The sequence below is a fragment of the Cygnus olor genome, chromosome 4 (assembly GCF_009769625.2).
Source record: "Cygnus olor isolate bCygOlo1 chromosome 4, bCygOlo1.pri.v2, whole genome shotgun sequence".
NCBI classification, from domain to species: Eukaryota; Metazoa; Chordata; class Aves; order Anseriformes; family Anatidae; genus Cygnus; species Cygnus olor.
This window is the reverse complement of record NC_049172.1, coordinates 22,041,972-22,063,140: the sequence shown is the minus strand read 5'-3', so window position 1 is coordinate 22,063,140 and position 21,169 is coordinate 22,041,972. Positions and strand designations below refer to the sequence as shown.

The 21,169-nt window shown below is 36.3% G+C and overlaps 1 protein-coding gene across 1 annotated transcript in view; it reads left to right on the top strand.

The window, feature by feature from the left end:
* Positions 1 to 21,169, top strand: part of TENM3 (teneurin transmembrane protein 3) — a 1,331,063-nt gene that overhangs the window by 600,575 nt on the left and 709,319 nt on the right. Inside the window, 1 exon segment of the mRNA XM_040554455.1 lies at positions 12,934 to 13,020. The gene's annotated coding sequence lies outside the window, so the exon portion shown is untranslated.

The window sequence follows — 21,169 nt, the reverse complement described above, 5'->3', positions numbered from 1 at the left end:
AATTCACATTTTGTTAGGGCCACTTTGAGTGTAAAAACGCTTACACAGATATAGCCTTCACTAGTCATTTTCCTGGACAGTTCTTGGTCAACCCATGAACTTTTCTTACACATCAAAGCTTGTTTCCAACTGGGCATTAAAGTCAGCTTAAGCCATAACATATCCTGCCTGATGTGGGGCACCATCTGCACCATTTCTAGTACCTTATTGAGCTTCTTTTCCATTTCTTTATCTGTAATTGATGAATAAATGTAATATGAAATATAAATGTTCGAATTTTCCCCCGATCTTTTAGAGGCTAAAAAAGTTAAAATGTGACTACATAACTAGCTGATTGTCTATTACTGCTATGGCTGTTGCATGTCAAAATACTTTTTTTTAAATCATGTAGTCCACAGCATTTTAGAAATCTTGTGAATTTATTGCACTACTTCAGAATGTTTTCTGCATTTTGGCTTACTATTTTGTCATTCATTTCCTGATTTAGTTACTTTAGTTCATCTTCTCTTTGCTCTTGGTCATTACTTTGATCCGCTCAAACATTTCTGATGAAACTGCAGACGTATTTCCAGAAAACTGAAGGATGCCAACACCTTCTGTCCATTTACACAGTCCTTACTGCTTAGCCTTCAGTGCAAAGCGCTATACAGGGTTTGTGAACATGAGGGAATTAATGTCATCAGATATCAATCACTATGTCTAAGATCTATACAGCTGTAGTAAAGAGACAGAAGGCAGAGACCTACTGTGCATGCCATCAGTAATTAGAAGGGACGTCCCTTTTGAAGGAAGCTGACTCTCAGTATCCAACTGGTCTTCACAGTCCTGCTTGAGATCCTAACTGCTGTGTAATAGAGCGCTGTTATGAAACAGAGAATCAAAAACAATCCAAAAGAACAAAACAAAACTGTAGTTCCGTCCAGTAGTTGCTATGAGGATAAAAACACTTTACAAAGGAGTTCATGTAAATACCAAATGTATTTCTAAATTAAGGTAAGTGACACACTATTATCACAGATGGATAATCACCTTAATGGACAAATGATATAATCATACAAGACCGCAGAGGCCACTATTTCCTACCTTATCAGAATATTTTTATCTCCATCCAAAACTTTAATTGCAAGTGTTTGTCCTCGTCTGCTCACTGGTGCTTTTTTAAATCCATTTTACAACAATCAGTAAACACTTTTTAAAAATTAATGGAGATCTCAGAGCAGGTCAGCTGGCTTTTGGCTGACCCTGAGATGACTGACAAGTGGCAGCGTATGTTTCCAGATCTAGCAGGGAGAGAAAGTGATCATTTAGTGTCCATCATGATTTGTGGGGCCCAGATTTTTTCAGACGTTCTGTTGAGAGGAAGTGTCAAATAGATGAACTTTAAAGAATTTTGTTCAAGTTTATTAATGATACAATGTAATATGACAGTGCCTTTGGTGGGGTGGTTTACGTATTAATAAATGTGTTAATTTCACTGTTCCACCAGCTTCTCTATACTTCCGTTTATTCTTTTGGTAGGCTTTATTATTATATTATTATTATTTTTTTTACTCTTTCTTTTATAATGACCAACATAAAATAATCGTTAGTTACTTGTGTTCACAAATATCATTCTTGTCTCCAAGCACTAATAATTGCTCTGTGATTATGCAGCTGGCATCTGTCTTAACATCTTTTCTTTAACTTGCGAACTGTGCTAATATTGTTAGTTTTTGTAATGCAGTGGTGTTTAGTGATCAGTGCAATTTGCAAGGTTCTTTTGTGGTGTGACTTCTCCAAAATCAGAATAAGAGGCAGTCCATACACCAGAAAACTTAAACACATGCTAAAAATACATCTGACAGACAAATCTAACAACCACAAGATGCAGCAAAAAGGAAAGCTAGTAAAAATGCTGACGTTGTTTTTATTATTCAAATAGAATGTGACCAGTTGCCTGCTTGCCCACAGTCTTCTGGTAATGTTGCATTAACATTGCAGTGAGTGGGTTCTAAACAGGAATCTTAACAGGAATCTTACTGTGCAGCAGTGACTGCATTGGCTGTTGTTAGGATGTCTTTTCTATAGTGGGGTTGTTGGAAGTAAAGATACAAGTCATGCAATCAAAATGGACAGTTTGACGGTTTTTCCCACGTGTCATTTCTCACATGACATACTTATATCTCTGAAATGAAGAGATATGGGTGTGACGGGTGGACCATTCAGTACATAAGGAGTTGGCTTGAAGGTCACATACAGTGAGTGGTGGTCAATGGCTCCATGTCCAAGTGTAGGCCTGTGACGAGTGGTTTCCCTTAAGGTGTCTTTCTTGGGACCAGTGCTATTTAATATCTTTATCAGTGATATAGACAGTGGGATTGAGTGAATCCTCGGCCAGTTTGCCGATGACACCAAGCTCAGTGATGCAGTCAATACAGTAGAAGGAAGGGATGCCATCCCAAGGGACCCGGACAAGCTTGAGCAGTGGACCCATGTGAACCTAATGAGGTTCAACAAGTCTAAGTGCAAGGTGCTGCACCTGCCCAGGGCAATCCCAGACATGAGTACTCTTCCCCATCCCTGGAAGTGTTCAAGACCAGGTTGGATGAGGCACTGGACAACTTGATCTAGTGACTGGCATCCCTGTCCATGGCAGGGATGTTGGAACTAGATGATCTTTAAGGTCCCTTCCAACCCAAGCCATTCTGTGATTCTATGATGATTCTATGGTAAAACATGTATAAGATAAACATAAATAAAAACTTGTAAAAAATACTTTTTTTTTTTTTTTAAAGTGGTCACCAGAAATAAGGAATTGTAACTTGGGCAGAATGATGAACCAGGTCTTACTAATGTGGTTGTGATTGACTGAGGGCATTTAGTGAAAGAAAGTTTGCAACTAGAAAAGACATAAGGATTTAGATCAGGCAGATAAGAAACATCAGATATAAAACAAGGCAAGAGGGGAAGATAAGGAAGGAGAAAGGAAGAAAAATATAAGAAAATTTTTGGTTCTAGGGAACTAAATCCACTATGTGTGTAGATTAAAATGAAATAGTTACTCCTCTGAAGTAATGTGAACAGGTTAGTAATGAGAAAGGAGTGCATGTCTGCTTTGGTCTCTGCCTAGTTCAGAACTAAAAAGTATCATTTTGGTGAGATGGTAAAATTATTCCAGTAGAGAGTGACCTCAGGAAGCCCTAGTCCAACCTCCGGATCAAAGCAGTGTCAGCTATGATTTCAGATTATTATTTTAATAATTCACATACTATATTTATAACATACCTTATTGTGAAAGTTTGGTAAAACACTTTTTTTTTTTTTTTTAAGTGTAAAGCCAACTAGTGCTGCACACAGCCTGTTTATTCTGCTGGAGTGTTATGCAAATAATAATAGAAGAAATAAAAACAGGGTGACTGTATCACAACATTAATACTTGAGGGAAAAAAAAATGCTCTCCAGCATTTACTCCATAAAGTAATCTTGCTACAGGACTTCACTGTTTCTTGTATAAATAGATCTTCAAAAGCCTCAGTTACAGCTTAATTCTCTTCATTGGAGTGTTCTTTAGGCAGAATTATAAAAAGTTTTGCTTTCTGGTCGTAGCTCAACCTCAGAATGCCTTGTAAGCTTTGCATTGCTATATATCTCATCTTTCCCATGTTAAAAGCAGAACGATAGTTTTTCAGTAACTCACACACTGTAAGGTTAAGTTCCTCGCTGTATGTCAGATGATTTTGATGAGAGTCACCATAGCACAGCACATTCAAAAATCATGTGAAAATTTAAAATTATACAGCTTTTGGTTGAAAGAGAACTCTTGGCAGAATGGAGAATATCCCTCCTACATGGCACTGATATTCTGTTACTAAATGACATATAAGTTTAAAAAGGATAAAATACAAGAGGTATCTAAACGAGTTTTCCTTATAACTAATGACTGAAAATCTCTTAAACCAAGAAAAGATTCACTATAAATGTCATGGTATAAAAACTCCAACAATAAATTAAATGAAATTTGAGTTGAAAGTCCATATGCTATTTTGCTGCTGATGAAAAGAAACTACTTTTTATCAGGATAGCAGTAAATAACAATGAACTTTCTTTGCTTTTTGGTAGAGTAACTAGTTTTCTTTAATGCGTTTCATTTTTGTGGTTTGGCATTTTTTGTTTTGTTTTGTTTTTATGGCAGTGCAGAGTCTTTATTTGATGGTCTGCATATAATAAAGCAATATTACTAGCACTGACTATATGAAATGTGTTTTCTCCAATTGATAGTGTAATTTGGGATGGGAGAAGACTCAGGGACGCTACTGAGAATATACTATCCATTAACTAAAAACATAAAACCCAAAGAATTATGAAGAAATATTTTTTCTTGATGTTCAGAAGACGGCTATAGCATATTTTTCACCACTAAGGCATATTTGAGATGTGAGAAACATTAACAATGAGACGGGTTTTAGGTCAGGATCACTCTGCATCATAGATGGCATTATTTGCTGATTTAGCTGGGCTGAGTACTGCTGAAAAATAATCCTTTTTGTGCCCTTGTCAGTGGCTTTGGCCTAGAGTAATAGCAAATCAGCTTTACCTGAGTCAGATAATCATTACAAAATGAATTTTGTTCTTGACTCACAGAAATAATTGGGAGAAAAATATATTTGATAGGTGTGATGAATATTATTTTAAGCTAAAGTTTACTGAGATGTATAAAATACTAAGTGCTGCTGGTAATTGAGCAACTCTATGCAACTGTAAATTAGCTGCTTGACTTGAAAAAAAGATGATTACTGAAAACATTTTTTCCCCCTAGAAAACTTGCTGTTCTCCTTTTCCTTAGCATTCACAAGGGGCATTCAGTTAATCATACTGAGGTCTCTCCCTTAGTGCTGCAGTTGCTGATTACCCAGCAGGAGGTGCAGTTCCAGCAGGGTAAGTCAGAATGGTGTTGGTCGTTCCCTGGGGAGGGACATCCTGTAAAAACACCAAGGTTGAGAACTGTCATATTCACAGCAGTAGGTGCATTTTCCTCAGAAATTAATGGAGCAAGCTGGGCAAAAATGTTTTTAAACTACATCTTCCCTAGAGTAAGATGCAAATTCAAAGCTCTTTTGAAGCGTTGGAATGAAAGTTGAAGATAAGACTTTAGTTTTTGACATTGATGATACAGGCAACACTTGCACTACGAATATTGAATTGAAATGGAGGATAAGTGGGGCAGATGTTATTCAAGCAGGTCCCAAATGCAGTGCTAACTATTTCAGAGCTGGCTTAACTAAGGTGCTTTTAATTATTCTTATTGGGAAATACCTATTAGAGATTTCCTCCATTTGTTTTGTTAGAAATTGATTGGCAATGCTAGATCTTTTCCTAAAATGAGGATTTACATGAATTTTGCCATCAGGACTCCCATTCAACAAAAGAGGGTTTAAAAAGGAGTGAAGCTTTGAGATAGTGATTTTTTTTTTTTTTTTCAGCAGCAGTCTGTGGGCTGTTCAGAAGCAAGCAAAAATTCTGGGCTGCTTTCTCTATTGTAAGCAGTGGAACACGGTGATTGATCTGTTTACAGAAAGATTTTACATAAAAATTTTAAAGCGCTTTTGAGCACCTTGTTTGCTTTGTCCTCTTGAACAAAAGCATAAGAATGGTCTGGTTTTAATACACAATTTATACAAATTTCTTACTAACATAACAAGATAAATCCCCTAGGATGGACTAAGGGTACATAAGGCCTGTATCACCTCACTGTGAGGTGCCTCTCTGCCACTTGTTTTCAGCTCCTGTGGGCTTCCCCACTTTCCTTGCTCCATCTCAGTGTTGCCTTTTTGTCCTTTTCTGTGTAAACTCTTACACTGTGACTGTTACAACAGGATTTTAAGAACATGAATGGCCAGATCTGAGGTCCACCTTGCTTGACATACTATATCTGTGTTGTCTATACCAAAGACCTCAACAGGAGTTTAAAATAAATAAGAAATAAAAAAACACCTTCATTATTTTTATATTTAGTCTCCAATAATGTCTAGCTCAAGGATGTCCTGATCCAGGAGTGATGATATCTCTGTGTCACAATATGCCAGTAAGCGTACACGGTCAGTTTTCATTTCTTCTCTAACCAGCAGGCCCTACTAACACTAACTGACAATGCACTCCCTAAAACAGAATGAAAAATGTTGCTGAAAGCGTGCAGATACACAAAGCTAGCAAGACTTTATGTGTTTTTCATTTATGCAGATTTGTGTTGATTCCATCCAGTAATTACTAACAAGTGAATACTATTACAAATCTGAATCAATACTTCAACTAATGACCTTCAGAATCATTCTAGTATACTCTATAAATCACTAACTTTCATCAAATATTATCCCCAATTTCACTTGTTACCATATCTATAGGAACATTTCCACCTGTTCCATGTAGTTAATGCATACATATATCTGATAAACCATAAATGAAGCCCTAAGTATTAGGTATCTTTTAAAATTGCTTGTGTTTCTTATTTTTCTTTGATAAATCTAACATGTTTTTATATCCATAATAAAAGAGTCTTTTGTTTGTAGAAAATGGGAACAGCATCTGAGATGACAAATGTGAAAGGTGACGTCAATTAGGAGTTCTGTGTCACCAAACAATATATAAATAGTGGTGTCAAATTTCCAGAAGTCAAGTGACAAAGCCTTCATTGTTCTTTAATAGGACCCAGTTGTTCATGAACATATGGGAAGCTAGCTTATTAATAAAATTTTTCTTCCCTAGTCATCTTAATTCTGCCAGATTGTAAATTATGCAGCTAGAGTGAATTAGAGTTAACTCACTATTTCCAGACACTCTGAGAATTTTTTTTTGTTCTGTAAAGAAATTAACATAGGAGGTTTCTAGCTTCTCTTCCGATATTTTCCTGGGTAAATTCATTGTGTACTTCCAGCAATGTGCTTAAGGATAAATATACTTTAAAACCCAGTGTGAATTAACAGGAGATTGATATGTTGAAACAAAGAGATCTTAGTGGGCAGGAGATCTCAAGTATCTAATCAGCCCACTCACGTAGGCAGAGAAGTCCAAATCAAAACTCTAGACTGAAAATTGCCTAGGCTCTGCCTTGCTGTACATTGCAGAGCAGACCTGAGCCAAAATTTGCAGTCTGCATTTATTTCTTTTAACATTTTCCAATTAGCTCTGTTTTCAATTGTGAATAAATTTTGTGTTAAAATCTTCACACATATTACATATGCACATATACACAGATTCTTATGGTAAAGGAATATACCCTCCCCAACAGCAACGCCCTTTAATACATTGCAGTGTTTAAATTTAGATATTTGAGGCTCCCACTAGACAACAAGTTATTAAAACATCTGCCTTTCCATAAGCCGTTCTGTTCCTTGCCATTCCACATGTCCTTTTCTACTTCACCAGGCAAAATTGCCCAATCTAAATTTCAGCTCAAGTGTTTGATGGCTTTCACGCTGAGCTCAAACTGTTAGTGCTTCCCTGAGAGAATAGAATTGAAACGAGATTTAATCTAAAATAACAAAATAGAATAAAGGTTTTACATATAAATAAGTAATGCCCTGTATATTTTTATGCACACTTTTCTTTTCTGGATTTTGCATGTAGTGAAGCTAGATGTTAAAATGCATAGATAACCCAGAGCTGACAGAAAAGAACATCAGTGCATGTTGCCTGTGTTCTCAATTAATGCCTATCCTAAAGTGTATTTTAATTCAAATTCATTGTAACTGTTACTACAAAATATATTGCAAAAATTGTATTCCTATTGCTAACTTTGTCTCAGGCTGATGTGTGCTTGTTTGCTTTTCTTTTTTAAAGCAGTGGTATTATCAAATAGCCTTCCTAAGCTGTTAAAAGCATGCTGTCTTTCAGTATTTTCAGTAATGATCGTTTATTTCTTTATATACTCACTGTTCATGGAAGATTCAGATTTGTAGCTAGATTTTTTTCATAGAGTGAGAACAAAATAATGAACAACCTGTTCACAATAGATATTTCAGTAATTAATGCAAAAAAGATATGGACTTCTGCACTAAATACTTATGGGATTGATTCCCACTGCTAACTAAAATCACATGCTTGATAAATGAAACAAAGCAGGGTCAAACTGTTGTCACATGTCCATTTTTTCCACATCTAGATAAATGACCATTAATCACACCTTCTCAGATAACAAAGGTTTTGTTTTGTTATCACCCTTGTAGCAATGAAGGCTTACCATGTACTGGGCAGCATTAGCAGCAGCATAACCAGCAGGTTTATCAAAGTGGTTTATCGAAGCCATCAGGAACATGTTAAAACTTTGCAGTTGACCCTTCTTTGAGTAGGGTATTGACCAGATAACTTCAGAGATTGCTTCCAACCTAAACTATTCTGAGATTCTGTTCTGTCATTCATCCCACAAATAACTTGTCAAGTCTTTGAAACCCAGAAATCTGGCTCTGGGGTTCACATAGTTAAAAATGCATTCTGTTACCGATTCCCTTTTTTAATTTCATGATTCTGTTCTAGAGTCACTGTGAAAATTTTCTCTTCGTGGTATTTACACCATAGAGTTCTAATTGTGTAATTTGACACCCAGACATCATGGGTACTTATACGATAATATGAATGGAAGGGAGAATTCAGGCATTCCATTAGACAGTCATTTTGCCGGGTATTAGATGTAGGCATAATTTTAGGAGAGAATATTTTCCTATGCTCTGTGTGACCTGATGACTCTGCATATAGAAACCCAAACCATTGACTGCTGAACTTACTATATGTTCCTCATATCCCTTAGACAGACATGAGGTGAAACTTGTGTGTGGAATAGCCAGCTTTGCATTTAAGATCTGAACACTGAAATTCCTAACAGCTATAGCCTAGGAAGAATACCAAAAATACAATTTTTGAATTACTTTCACTGTTCCATAAGACAGGATAAAATCATAAATTCTTCACCATGCAGAGTGGCAGAACATTTTCTCAAGAGGCTGAGACTTGTGAACAAGCTGCTCCTGAACTTATTTCATCAGGCTGCTCAAGCAGAGTCCTGTGAAGATAGATGGTTCTCCTAGTCATAAAGAGTAAGCATGGTGGGCTTTACAGTCAGGGATCCAGGGAAGCAGAATCCCAAAGGAGTATCTTCTCCTGCCCAGCAGTAAGCGTACGACATGAAGACAGAAGGCTGTTAGGAGAAGGGCTAAGTGTGAGACATGAGGGACCATTACACAAGTAGTCTTCCTCCATTCTGCCTGTTTCCTACTTTTAGCAACACCCTGTGCATGCTATAGGTAGCACAAACATACCACATGTTCTAATTTGGAACATGAGTCATTTTTTCTTACCCACTTTGTGACATTTTGCAGCAAAAAGTTGCAAAACTCCAGAGTTGGGTGAAACATCATTTTCGTTAGTCAGTAATTTAACATTCCACTAGGCTGGTAAGATGAGCACTGCCAGAGAATGGTTTGATTTTCCTAATGTGAAATGTCGACATAGGGCAAATATAGTGAATTACTTACTACCTTTGGCTACTGTGCTCAGCTGACGAAGCCGAGTTGAAGTATTACTACCTTTCTTGATGACATGAAGTCATTAAAACACTTTTGTATGGTTTGAGATAATTTTAACATTCACAGGAAATATGAGTTTTAGAAAGTGTGGCTCTGTCGGCTTGTATATTATCAGACATGCAGTGTGCGCTTGCACACTGCACTAGCACTTTTTAACTTTGTGAACCATGAAGAGATCGAAGACCCTGTAAAATGGGTTCTGAAAAAAGAAACAAAACCATAACTGCAGTAAAGAATAGGTGGCATAATTGTATTTCTGGTATAAATAAGAATAATGGATATTATTTTTGAGGGATTTTTATTTACCCCTTCATTCTTTTCTGGTTTTGATTTTATGTTCCTCATTTATCAGGAAAAAAATCACAAAAATTACTATTCATTTCCTTAATCTATCCAGACTCTGAACCTTCATGGCAGTACTAAATATATATTATTTTCTATTTTTAAGTCAATTGTATTATTTTGCTGTCTCAGTTTGTCCTGCTGAGATAACTGACTTAATAAAGAATAAAGTGCAAAAAATTAGAAATTGTTTTAATTAACTTTTTGAAGATGCGTTAAGACTACAAACATTATTTTGAGTATTGTCTACAGAAGATATGTAAGCAGGTGAGTAGAAAGCTCCTAGTAATTGTATGTGTGAACCTCAATGTAGGCATTTTCCGATTTTTCCTTTTTTGTGTAACCTAGCATATTACCCAGTTCCCCAATTTTATTAATATCCTGTGGATACCGTGCTTCTTTGAAGCTGAATGAAAGTCCACAAACTTCCAATTATTTTCAGTTTTGCACTTGTTTGATTAGAGTGCTATTGTCTGTAATTTTTACACTTGTTTTGAATCTTCAAAGTGCATGATTCATGCCTTGAAAACGGGTTGTTTTGTGTTTCCCAGCACTGCTTTTTTTTTTATCCCTGCCAGTTATAACCTGATAACCTGATTTCATACTGTGCTTTAGCACAACAATACAGTCATCAAACTAAAGCAACACAGTAAGTGGGCACATTAGCCATCATTTTACTTGATCACTTGGGAGAGATTAAATTTATTCATTTTCAGAACAGATAATGAAATATTTAAAACATGTTAGAGTAAACGGTGGCAGTATTTTGAAGTTCTGACATTTGCTTTCCCAAAGCATTATGCTATATACTGCATATATATGATTCTTGTGCAGATGTTTGGGAAATTTCTGCAGGTTTTTGGTTTTGTTTTTCCTTTTTTTTTTTTTGGCTCATTTGCATTTGGTTTATCTAAAGTGAAATCCATTCAATTTTATTGAACTGTAATTCTGGTAATTTACAATATTTACATGCTGTGGTTAGATTGAAATCAGTCCTTAATTCAAATTCAATCTAAATTTACAGCATAGTAATTAGGGCTTTGTAACTGACACTAGGGGCCTATTGATTTAATGAAAAACTTAACCTTACAGTAAGTGTTTAATTAGTTGCTGCAGTAGATTCTGCGCTGTCCTAAATTGTGGACTTTAGAGAATTAGGTACTAATTTAAATTACATTACTATATAAAGATCAGAACTATTTTTTAAAAGAACATGTAGCCCTACAGATGAATTAATTTCTCAGTCTTTGAAAAAGATAACAGAAAACGGCAGTAATGAAAGCAATTGCCTACCCTGCCTGAATTCAGGTACAGCCAAGCTAGCTTTTCTGGAAGTGACTGCCTACCTTGCTAAAACTTGAAATAATACATATGACTACATACTGAAGATGTCCTCTTGAAGCTGAAATAAAAAAATCTAACTATAAAAGCAGTATGTTTGTTTTCATAACTGTATGGATATGTGACAGAAAATGTGTAAACATCCATTTTATACACAGAAAAAGATACTTTCATTTGCAAAGCACTCCAGTGTAGTAAGCAGTTATTATATTTCTCCAGTTTGTAAAATCTTTCAATCCACTGCAGGTTTAGAAAGAATGAATTACCAGTAGCAGTAGGTTTTTCTTTCTTCCCATTTCTCCCCCTTCGGTTAGCACTGCTTGGTACAGCATGAACACCAAGTCCCAAGCTGGAAAGTGACTGTGGTATTCTCCAGATCTGCCATTACTTTCTTGGCTTGCAGTACAGCCATTGGAACAAACTGCAATATGTAGCAGCTCCGTGGCAGCAGTCTGTCACTATGCACCTATCTCAGAGCCCTAGCAAGTAAGTTTACCCCTCCATCTTCTGCTGAGTAGCAAGCCATCCTGGAGCAGCAGTGGCATAATAGCTTTTGCTGTCCACGTGTCTGCTTCTCGGCCCCTGGTGAGCATAAGGTATTATGTAGTAGGTACTCCTGATGTGCAAATTTTTAGTGAGCCATCAGTCTTACATCCCTAGAGGATCATCTAGAAGGTCATTATGGATTTCAGTAGTTACAATCTTATTCTTAATTTGCCTAATCAACCTGAATTATTGCCTGTTTGTACATACACTTGATTTTGCGTGGAACACAGAAGAAATAATTCAAGCAAGCTCTACTACACTATATTGCATGTACATTAAGAGCAAACTAAGGTTAAACAAGGGCCCATAAATTTGGCATTCTTTTGTTCTTTTGGGAGGAGGCCTTTAATCGCCTTTTGCTAGGGGACTGGAGAATTTCCAGAGCTAAGAGACTGATCCAGTAATCCTGCTTGTTCTTTCACCTCTGTTCTTCAGTAGTCCTGCTTGTTCTTCCACTTCTCTTCTTCTCAAATCTTGTAACAAGAGGATGGATGGATATGTCTGCTAGTACTGCATGTTCTGCCCAATAACTATGTGTTTAGGGGACAGGGGAAGTGAAGGTAAACAGAGATAATGTAGTTGTTCTTGTAAAGTGAAGGTAACGAGATCAGAAGCTAGCCCTTCATGTTCTCTGTGCATGCAGTGCAACATCACTAGGGCCTAGCACAGTCAGTGGTGGTGCTATGGGAGCTATTGCTGCATGTACGTAAAAAGTAGTAGTAGTAGTTCGCAAAATGTTGTTTTCTGGGACAAAAAAAAAAAAAGAAAAAAAGTGTGGGAATGCTGAGAGACATATCCCTACAGATAGCGCATTTTTCAAACAGTTGGTAACAATGGTCAAATAAAATAATATTTTTGTTTGTTTGGGTTAGTTTGTTGTTTGTTTGTTTGTTTTCCAACATAATGGTCTGCAACACACTTTATAATAATAAAGTGAAGATAAATAAAGCATTGACTTAATACTGACAACACAACCATGAAGTGGCTATGACACTGAGGCACACAGATGGTTCCCCAGGCAGTCTGCAGCAATCTGAAGCACAGAACTTCTCTAACTGCTTCCCCAGAATGTACGTGCTTCTGAAGGGAGAGTCAGATGCAATGAGGCTGGCAATCAAAGAGATGTACAATTCCTGTTTTTGTTCTGTTCCAGGAACTACATGTCTCCATGATAAGACCTCTTAACAATTCTGTTTGGATATTGTCACTGTGGAGCTGCCATTGTGCTAAGCAAGTCCTGGTATGAAATTCAGTTTCCATATATTTCTGAAAAGCGTACTTTCTTGTAAAATTTGTCAAAGCTCCTTTTGTTTCATTTTAACTTTCAATTATTTTACTGAATTTCAAATATTTTTTTTAAATAATTTTATTTTGGCGTCCTAGCTGTGATGTGCTTCTAGGTGCTTGGGGTTTTATAACCTGTCTCTTTTACTGGTCATGGCTTTTCATGTCATTTCATGTTCCTAAGTCTAGAAGTATTAATTTCCTATGTGAGATTTTTATACAAAAGCTGTGGAGCTGAGGTATCTGCTGATACACTGTTCGGTTATTTTGTCTGTTCTAGTTAGAAGGGAAAAAAAGGTTATTTAATCATTGCCTCACTGCTTTTTTCAACTGCTAGTGAAAAAAAAAAAATATAAAAAGAGTAAAACAGAGGCACAAGAGAATGGGTATTAACCTACCATTAACCTACCTCAATATGTCCTGTAAAAATAAATAATGCCTACTCCTACTTTATTCTTTTAGTCTGCAAGTAACTCTCAGAATACATAAAAATAATTTACTTTCCTATAGTCATTGAGTAAAGCAAGAATGGAGAGTAGATGTTTTGGTCCTAGTAATGATCCTTGAAGGTGAAGCTGAGCTTCTTCTCTTTAGCATTTTATGAATAAGACTGCCCCGTGTCACACTGAACACTTCCCATAGTCGGTGTAGCTGATAGCTCGCTTTTGCTTGAATTAGCATCACAACAGATTGACACACATCATCATCAAAAACATTCTCAAAGTTAGAAGGCAATGTGCAGATTATAGGGCAGGTCAAAATCGCAACTGTAACAAGCAGATTAGTTTCACATCTTGCTATTTGAAGTAAAAGGTCTTTTTTTTTTTTTTTTTTTTCAAAGAAAGGAAAAGGAATACAGTATCTGAAGAAATTTAACCCATCTGTAGTGTAGTACTGTGCTACGTGTGAATAAAGTCAGGGAAAAGAAAGGAGATACTGTGCCTGTGCTTGGATACACAAAACTGCAAAATAAAATAATAAGAAAGTGATAAACACTGAAAAAGGCCAAATAATTTAGTAAAACTTTTAAGAATTAACTGCGTGGAGAGAAATCATCAGTTCCATCTGTAAACATACTTTCTCAGCTTGTGTTCCCAATACTAATCCTCTGACATATTCTTTCTAGGATGATAGCATGATTACAGCATGCATGCTGGCTATTTTTGTTACTCTGTCATTCTTTTACCCTTTCATAAGTTAAAATGTAGTGAAAAGATCGTATAGTATTATGACCAGTGCCTAGCAGGTTGCAGCGGTAGACTCTGCACATTCAGCCTTTTTTTTGTCCTGCCAAGAACTGCCAGACTAGAAGCTACATTACCCACAGCTCCGTAGACTGATGTGAGGAATATTACCAAGAAAAATAGGTTACTGGAAGATTTCCTTGTCCTAATGATCTCTAACTTCTAGATACGTCTTTTTAGGAAATAATGGTAGTTGATAATTTTTTTTTAGCACAAGGTGCTCAAAATTTGGACTAATTTTGGCTGTTAGACAAAGTGATGGTCTTGCTTTCAGGACAAGAAATCACAGGGGTTGTTTAAAGGCATTTTTTTTTTCTTCAGTCTTGAGGTTTACTGGAATGGAGTATACAGCCTTCTTTTGTCAGGGTACACAGTAAATTCTTTTTGGAAAACATAGATAAATCTGTCATTATGAAATGCATAAGTAGACACAAAAAGTAAAAATTAAATATATGCTTCTCAATTTATATGATCTATCTGAAATTATTTTTTTTTTCTAGATACAGCAAAAAGGTAATTTGTACCAGTATAAGAAATGTTTGTGATTTCCCACCTCATAGAAAGCCAGAATCATGGCATGACTCTCCATGACTGTCTATGATTTCTGCCATGACAGCATGCCCTGTGGTTTTGAAAGGTTAATCAGAGCAGGTTGAAAGGAAGGGAACAGTGATACCACATAATATTTAAGCGTTGTGTTGTCCTGCCAGAGTTTGTGGCTTAGGCAGTCTCTTTTTCCTTTTTTATGCAAAACAAAAATGAATACAAAATTCATCTGTATTGAAACAGAAGCACTTTTTAATGGAATAAAAATTGCTTGGAAACTAACAAAACAATGCATTCTACCTAAAACAAAATACCCCTGTTTCTTTTGGAATACTTTCGACCATGGAAAGTGCAATTCACAAAACCAGCAAGGAAAAGGAAAGCGCTCTAGTTTAATGTGGTTTCTTGTCTGTGTTTTGATCATCAGGGTACTCACTCACATTTTGGAAAACCAATTCAATTTCATCCTCTTCCAGTTCAGAAGACATCTGAATAGATAGCTGTTCCTTCCAGATGAGTACTCTGACTCCTGAGTTCGCTGGTGTCAGTTGCTCTTGACCTTCACCTGTTGCTTTTGTTCCGGCAGCTGAGTGAATGGGGACTGACTACAGATGAATGCCCTTGCGACTGGCCTGACATTTGTGTCACTAAATACATGCAGCTATTCTATATAAAATATAATGAAAACAAACCAACCAAACAAAAAAGAACATCATCCCAAACCTACTGTAAAGTTACCAGCTAGGTAGGAGCATCCACCAAAGCTGTACTGAAGTCTGACGCATGAGACAGTGTACTCTATGCACCTCCTATATTATTTGTGTATCAGGAGAATTTCCTTGGTATTATGCAGCTTGTTTACAAACCCTTGATCCTATAGGAACAGAATACTCTAGAAACAATAGGGGAAAAATGACCCTTTTTATAAACTTCTGTGAATTTTCAAACCTTTTAGATTATATGGAAACTAAGATGTCAGTATTGTTCCCTTTAGTTTCCATTTGAGCTGAGTTCGAATATATGTTAATCCAGTTATTATATGAAACTCTTCATGGAGTGGAAGTACGCAAATTTTAAACTGGGGTTTTCTTTTTTGTTTTCACAAAAGTAATTTTTTGAGTTCTGCAATTTCGCAGTTTTCTAATGGGCTGTTCTGCAGTGACCTTCATGTTTAGAAACACACAGAATTATTACACAAGGGTTTGGGAATTTTATTTGTTGTGACTTAGAATCTTACTACTGTCTGTGAAGCGAAGTGCCCTTAATGTCACAATATTGTTTGCATTCTCAACAGTAATGCTCTATGCCTGGTGAAAGGATTTTTTCCTTTATAAATGGATCATTTTGTTGTCATGAAATATCATTACAATAACAAACATTGTAATAAAACTAACATGCCCTTCTGCTACTGCCAGTCTTTCCCACAAAAGTATACATCACTGTGATAGAAGAATGAAAGGAAACATGATATGATAGGTTAAGAGAACATGGATATGTAATTCATGGCTTGTTGTAGTTTTTATCTATAATTAGGCAATTTTCTTTTCTGATACAAGAGTTTTCCACTTGTATTTGCATGTGGCAAGTCAAAGACGAGGAGAGTGTAACAGTTTCTCTATCTTAAAACATAATAGACGTTCTCCCAACATTATGTTAACTTAAGTAGCGTAAAGCTTTCTACAAGATCATGGAATTTCTACTTCAGTGGCACCAGAAATACTGTGATCAAGTGCTAAGAGTTCTTTGCCCTCCATTTTAAATTTGTGCCACTTCTGCCCAAGGCAGAATCAGCACGTTTGAAATTTCAATTCACATAATAGCAAAAAGGTAGAAATATTGCAGAGCAGCTCACTGTACACTTTATGCTTAGTCAGCTGCTTTTGAACATTTTTCATTTTCCACAAATTCCCACCAGATATATATATATATGTATATGTATGTCTTTTTATATTTCCATATATTTCCAGTACTTTTGCTCTTATCATGGATTAATGGCTTAAAATACATTTTTCTATTTAAAATTTAATGAAGAATTTTTGTTCACACAATGAAAGCCTAAGAATTTATTTTTATTATAAAACGTTGCTGAAATCATTTCTCCCTGAACAGTATTAAAACACATTCTATATATGCTTTTAATAAGCATGGTGTAAAAACAGTAATTTATTATTATTCACTGTCTTTATCAGTAATATCCTAGCTCCATGCAAAATATTTCTTCTTTCATCAGATTTTCTTCAGTTGTGTAATAACGTTCTTGTTACTGTAATATAGTGGTTTTTTTCCCCAAATATGCTGTAATAGTTTTTACAAACACTGCAGTCACTGTTTACATTCTTCTCAACTTTCTCTTCTTTTATCTAAGTTGAAACTAGTTAAACCCTTGAAAATAACAAGAGGTTCTACTCAGTAATCATGGAAAATACTGGTCTCACTTGAATTTCAATAGTCTGCATTAATCTAAGAGGCAGAATGTATACCTTCTTACTAATTCTCTGTTCAAGACTGTAATCCTCCTATCTGCTAATTATTTAAACCAGCATGGTATAATAGTAAAAAATGGCAGTATTTCTCCTCCCACAGTTATTAAGAGAAAAAATAGTGTCCAACTACAATAATTTTAAGGAGTTAATAACAAGTCTAACATGTCTTAATGTGATCTTTTCTGAAATTATTACTTTACTAAAGGGCCGAACATAACCGCTTTTCCTGTAGAAAGGAGCTGTATGTTGCAGAACTGTGCATTACAATTAGCAATTCTCTAAATTAAAGAACACTTGCAAATCCCGAGGTTACTTGATACACACATTACGTGTTCATTTCCATATTTAAAGGTACTGAGACTTTGAGGTCAGCCCCAGTCTGAAAACCAGTTTTCCTACTAGCAGCTGAGAATATACACACATGCTCTGGTCCTGTGGAGGACAAGGATCTGCAAGGAAGACTCTCCTGCCTGCCTGCCTGCCCATTCACACCATGCACATGCTGGCAGAAAACAGTAGGTGCAGCTGTAGGCATTCTGTCGGCAACATGCGAGCAAGTTACCTGGCCAGCCAGGGGAGATGCTCATGCATGCTAATTAAGGGTAGAAACACGTTACTCTGGCTTGCTAGCTTTCCCCTCTTTGTAAACATAATAGGACTACACAAGAGAAATAATTTTATTTTACTTATATGTTGTGTTTTTCTGCTCTCCCAGTTTTCTCAGAAAGCAACCTCTCTGTCTTTTTTTTTGGTATTTGGGAAGAGGAATGCAGGGTGCACTAGGCTCTGTGGAGAGGAAGGAGAAGGAGGAGAAAATATTTCTTGAAAGGAGGGAGGTGAGAAGGGAGATACGGAAATCTAATGGAAATCCTTAGAGCTAGGAAGAGAGTAAGGATATTGCCGCAGTAAGACAGGAGCTGGATGACCCAGTGTGGGTCACAAAGCCTGTATATGTACTATAGTTTTCTGTTTTGTGAAAATCGTCCCTTTTAACAATACGGAGATTCTGTCTTCATGGAAACTCATTTCTGAAGAGGCAATACAGTATTTTCATCATTACTTTGGAAACGTTCCCTCTCCATTTGTGTTCTAATTGCTTCTACTAGTTGTTTGTACTGCCAAGATACTGTACTGTTCAAATCAACATGAAACTGCGAAGAAATCTGAAACTGTTCATTTGGTCTCCATTGGAAAGAAACCTTGACAGCACTGTTGCTGTACTTGATTATATAAAATCTGTTTTTTTTTTGTTTGTTTTTTGTTTTGTTGTTGTTTACTATTTATACCAGTTTTATGCTCCGTTACTGTCTCTGTTTGAAAACTTGTAAATACTAAAGTATTTCCACAGATATACAGTGTACCTCTAATGAAAAACACTGTACCTCTAATGGTGAAAATAGTTTTGTTTTTTTTTTTTTGAATTTGCTGATTTGAATCTCCACGTGCTGTGCTGTTTGTACACATAAAATGGCTATTTTCTGGTTAAGGTGCAGCAAAAATTTCATGAGCATAATCATACTTGAAACATGTTGTCTATGCATGGCAGGATTTTCCTAACAGCTGAGCCAGGAATATTTCTGCCATTGAAGAATCCAATTTCTTCATCCACCTTTCTCCAAAGATATCAAAGCCTTTTTTTTTTTTTTAATGTAGAATACTTTGTGTACTCCTAGAGGTATGCAATTCTTGAAACCTCAGAGGTTTCTGATAAACATTCAGATAACAATCAGCTTGCTAAATTCATTTTATAATCTCATTAATCTGTGGCCTTCATTCCAGTTCAGTTTGGAGAATGGCTGAGAGTATGATCATGCTGCATTGCTTAAATATTACATTTGCTTGATTTAATGATGTGAATAACTGTATCTGTGAAGTTTTATATTTTGTACAGATTTCATGTTTGGGGAAGTTTGTATTTTGATCACACAAATTCTGAGAAGTCGTATTTTTTCATGTACATTCTTTCATTTAACTAAGAAAGAGCAGAAAATTTTGTAGAAATCATTTCAGTAAGCACTGTTTACCCATCTTGTGCCCAAAGTGAGTCAGAAATCTTGTAAATCACAACTGTGTATTACACAGCTCTTACTCATTCTCCGAGTGCTGTGAATCCCATGTGTTGAAGACGTGCTTATGTAGCATATATTATGCCTGGAGCACGCGTCTGCTCCATCCCAAATCCTTTTCACATCTACATTGTAGAAATATTACCCTGTCAGTCAGGCAAGAACTTTAGATAAACTTAATAGCACAGCAAATGTACATCTGCACCAACATCCATCATCTGCAATGTAAGAGAGTCCGAGCCATCTGAATGCTGTTACAAGGTTGTGCCATTTACCCTGGCAGTATGATTGCAAAGCCAGTTCTAGACAGAAAAGAAAGGAGGTTGTTTCAAAGGAGATGTGGATTTATAGCAGTGGTCAGGGCGCACCAAACAAGTCTACACATATTCTATCATCTAGCAATGTATAAAGTAGTCTGGAAGCAATGTGAAGATACTTGCAGGATTAGGGATTTTGGTCCTTGATCCAGCCACTTGGAACAGTGTGGTTTACCCAGAGATGGCTCCTTCTAATTCCTCTGTTTGCCAGACTGTTTCTGTAGCTTTCTTTCCCTTCTAAGAGCCACAAAGACAATTCTCCTTCACACCTGCTGCTAGAACAACTCTAACTAGTTAGAAAAGCAAGCAATCACACAGAAGGTCCTGTCCAGCTCATACAGTATGGGCCTAAGACACACTTGGTCTGTACAGAGTCTTCGGATGATTTAGCTGCTAAATTCTCCAGCAAGTTTCTGGTGTACATATGCAACTTGCAAGTCCCAGACTAGTAATGTGTCCAAATTAAGGCAGTTTTCAAAGGGTCAAAGAAAAAATCCACTCGCACTCCCTTTCAGATTTGAATTGGCTGCTCCAGTGAATGGAAAGTTTCTGACAGCCTTGATTATATGTATTGCTGCTTGATGACGAAGGAAAACTAGGCACTTTATTTTTTTGTTTTGGGGAAGGATCTTTAACAATGGGGAAGTGCTAGTTTGTGAAAGCATTAGCATATTTCGTCAAAAGTCATTACTGAAATGATGGCTAGATGAGACAAAGTTTTGAACTAAGGAGGACAAGAACTCAAGTTCTTGTTCAAATAAGGTAATGCCAAGTAGAGTAACATATAGTTGGACCTCAAGACATGTTCTTTACCTCCAGGATATTAATGACAAGTGAGGATTCAGCAATCATGCATTTCCATTTACAGTATGTTCATCATTCTGAATGTGTTAAAGAAAGTGAAGGAAGGCAAATACTTATTAACTTTAATCGGTACTGCATGGCCAGACTCTCTTGATTTGCGGTTCTGATTGATGTGTCTATCTCCATTCCTAAAATAGTTTTATTCATTGGGCCTTCCTTGGCAATCAAATCTCAGAAAAGTCTTGCATGTCAGCAGCAAGAGTCTAGTAGAGGCTATTTCTGTGAAGTAATTACAAGATGATTTCCTTTTTTTATGATATTCTGCATCCCCTGAGTTAGTTGGCACCACAAAAATGGTTTTCATCCTGTGTACTGTGCTGTGTGCATGTAATGCTCTCTAGCTTTCACCTAAAATGCAGAAGAAAAATTAAAAATTTATTATGGGAAATTTCATTTGAAAATGTCAGAAGTGCATTTTAAGTACGTTGACCAACAGACAGTGGTATTGAGATATGAACAACCAAAGCAGGGATCCCTGAAATGTTTTCTTATGTTCTCAAAATTGACTAATTGGGGGTTTCTTCATTTTGAGGATTCTTGAGATACATTTAGTACTAGAATTCAAGAAAACATTAACATAGCATC